The sequence below is a fragment of the Mus caroli genome, chromosome 13 (genome assembly GCF_900094665.2).
Source record: "Mus caroli chromosome 13, CAROLI_EIJ_v1.1, whole genome shotgun sequence".
Taxonomy (NCBI): Eukaryota; Metazoa; Chordata; class Mammalia; order Rodentia; family Muridae; genus Mus; species Mus caroli.
Window position 1 is genome coordinate 60,015,083 of NC_034582.1, and position 3,634 is coordinate 60,018,716.

General features: G+C 38.6%; 1 pseudogene; it reads left to right on the forward strand.

Annotated features, from left to right (window-relative positions):
- The first annotated feature begins 685 nt into the window (after positions 1–685).
- On the forward strand, positions 686–1,156 carry LOC110308479 (annotated as a pseudogene).
- The last annotated feature ends 2,478 nt before the right edge of the window (positions 1,157–3,634 follow it).

Here is a 3,634-nt window from a genome sequence, read left to right on the forward strand (position 1 = left end):
CCCTCTCTCCCTCCCTCTCTCTCTCTTTCTCTCCCTCTCTCTCTCTTCCCCTTCCCCGTGTTCAAGATCATAACAATAGGTTTTGGGGTACTTGCTTACAGTCTGTTGGATGTGCTCTAAGTGGCTTTATCTGAGGTTTGCAGTCTGTTGGTAATCTTATTTCTGGACTATTTCTTCTTAAAATATTTCTTCTGCTTTCCATCTCATACAGATTCCAATTACATAAACATCAGATTATTTGATAAAATGAAATACATGTGCTATAATTCTTGTGTGCTCAGTCTTATGTTTTTCATTTTAAAAAAAAATCTGTATTTACATTTAGGTAATTTGTATTGATTTCTCCTTAGGCTCTTTTTTTTTTTTTTCCATAGCTACATAAGGCCTTTTGATAAGCCTGTCAAAGCCATTCTTTGTCACAGTTACTGTCTATTTTATTTCTATTTTATTCATAGTGTGGCTTTTAAATCCCTGCTGAGAGTACTCACCCTATCTTGTATTAGATCGTGTTAGATTTTCCATTAGGGTCTGAATCATATTAATTATAGTTATATTTAATTCCTTTAGAAAACTCTAAAGTATGTGTCAGAGATAAACCTAGTTTATTACTCACTTGGGAATGTATCATTTCTTACATTTTTCTGTGAATTACAGTATTTTAAAAAGTTAAACGCTTTTCGCCAAGATGGTGCTGAAAGCGAAGAAGGAAGCTCCTACCCCTCCCAAAGCCGAAGCCAAAGCGAAGGCCTTGAAAGCTAAGAAGGCAGTGCTGAAAGGCGTCCACAGCCACAAAAAGAAGAAGATCCGAACGTCACCCACCTTCCGGTGGCCCAAGACACTGCAGCTCCGGAGGCAGCCAAAATATCCTCAGAAGAGTGAGCCCAGGAGAAACAAGCTTGACCACTATGCTATCATCAAATTCCCACTTACCACTGAGTCAGCCATGAAGAAAATAAAGGACAACACTCTTGTGTTCATTGTGGATGTTAAGGCCAACAAGCATCAGATCAAACAGGCTGTCAAGAAACTCTATGACATTGATGTGGCCAAAGTCAATACCCTGATAAGGCCCGACGGAGAGAAGAAGAAGGCGTATGTTCGCTTGGCTCCTGATTATGATGCTCTAGATGTTGCCAACAAGATTGGGATCATCTAAACTGAGTCCCAGATGGCTAATTCTAAATATGTACTTTTTTTTTTCACCATAAAAAAAGTTAAACATTTTATATTGAGAGGTAGAGTCTGAGATACTGTTTTTTGATGTTTGTATGTATATGGCACATATGTAGCATGTCTTCATGTATGTAGGACAACGTGTACAGGTAGGGTACACATGCACTTGGGAGCCAGAGGTTTGTAGCTGCAGCCTTCCTTGATTTCTCTCTAAGTTATTTACTGAGACAGGGTTTGTCTTTTGAACCTAGAGTGTGCCAATTTGTGTAGACTATTTAGCCTGTTTATCCTAAAATTCCCTTTATCTATCTCCCAAGCACTGGTATTACAGGTAGGCTTCCAGGAACACCTGGTTTGTATGAGGGAGCTGGAGATCCAAACTCCCGTCTTCACACTTGTGTAGTTGAGCCTAATTTTTCTCCCCAACTCCTGGGGCTTTGTTTTCATGCCTCAAATGGGCATATTTTTCTTCTGGACTTCTGGTGTGAGGTCTTACTAGTTTCCTGAAAAATATGGTAACCATATTTAATTAACTTGTTTTGTATAACAGCTTCGTCTGAATTGAAACATTATCTCCAGGTCTGGGGAAGCTCAGAAGTGAAATGAGCCTCCCATGTTTGGGAAAGCAGAAACCTGCAGGATTCTCCAGCTTTATAGAAGCTGTAAACAACTGTGGAGTAGAGGAGACACTCTTACACCCATGGAGCTGCCTGCAAGGTGTGGAGAGAGAACTCTAAGGTTATAGCTTCCTGAGTTACCACCTGAGATGGGGGACTCTCTCTCTCTCTCTCTCTCTCTCTCTCTCTCTCTCTCTCTCTCTCGTCTTCCCAGTAAAATTATGTTACACAACAACTTGTATCTTTAAAACTAAGGTTGTCTGGTTTTTAATGGTTATGACTTAAAAACCAAAACCAAAACCCAGTAATCTCTGTTCCATGGAAATACATAATGAAACTGAATTGTGATCTTTACCCTTTTAGTGAAACCACAAATATTTATAATTCTTGTTAAGCTTATACTGGCTGTAGATGTTCTTTTACTTAAAAACAAATAAACAAACAAGATGTAAAGTAATTAATTGCAAAATATACTGCCTGTGGCAAACATTATCTTTCTCCATCACGAACTTTTAATTTTTCTCAACATAAATAAAGTCCAGGAGGAAACTATTAGCAATATTCTTCTCCCCAAGTCCAAATGCTGGGCTTAATTCACTTTCTGTCTCTCTTCATGCAGATTTATAACAGGGAAGATTAGTGGTTAATGGGAAAAAAGATCATTTTTTTTTTTCCGGTTGTACAGTCACAGGTAAGATACCCTTTGCCATGTAAATAAACTCTTACTCAAACTAGCATAAGTAACCCTAATTAAATAAACATGTTGTATGAGATTAAAAGATATGAAAGTAAAAGAAACTAGTTGAGAAGAGGAAGGGAATCAGCCAGAGTAGGAGGGCATGGTGGTCTTCTTTGTCAACTTGATGCCATCTAGAATCACCTGGTGAATGGGTCTCTGGGCATGCTTGTGGGGAATTCTCTCCATTAGACTCCATTCCGTAGGTTGGGAATCTGAATTGTATGAAAAAGGAAGGTGAGCTGATCATGTGGTCTATAGCATAGAGTCGCTGGTTCTTTTTCAAGGTCTAGGGAGGTGCCAAGCCCAGCGAAATAACCTCTGACTCTTTCCTTCCATGGCTCTGTGGCTCCCCTCTATCTCCATCTGCCTCCTCTGTTATACATCGTAGTTTACAGCAACACTCTCTGATCTCAGTCACCTTGACATGGATGTCAGTATGAAAAGAAAAACATTGGGAATTTAGTACTCCCTTTCTTCTCAGTGAAAGTCTTCAAGTCCATTATCCTGCCAAGAGTTCAGAAATCTTACTTATAGAAGTAAAACTCTGCACAGTCATTCCTAGTTTTCCTTTTCTATTTTGTAATTAAGAAATATTGGGTAAATAGAGGAGTTTATAGAAAAACAAAGAGCAAAGCATATTATTTTATTTCCACATTTAATCCTCCTTATATAAGCAATTCTTATGTGCTGAGTCGGAGCCCCAGGGCTTGCCTACTTAAAATCTGTTCCTTTCTCTTGAGTTAGGCTTCCTTTTTCAGACACTGTGTCTCTTCCAGCCTTGCTAGAAGACTCTGTGATTCAGGTGGACACTTAGTTGTTACTCTATAGTAAAGGGAACAGCCTGGGACTGTGAAACTGCAAAATTGACTACTCTATCTGCCTTATTTATATTACTATATTTATATTATTTATATTACTTATTTATATTAAAACAAAATTCTGACAGTGATGGATTTGACAAGCTTTTAAAGTATATGTATGTGTGTGTATGTATGTGTTCATGTGTGTACTTGTATTTGTATGTGTCTGTGTGTGTGTGATTCCAAAGGTAGTTTTCTTTATTGCTCTCCTCTCCTCTCCTCTCCTCTCCTCTCCTCTCCTCTCC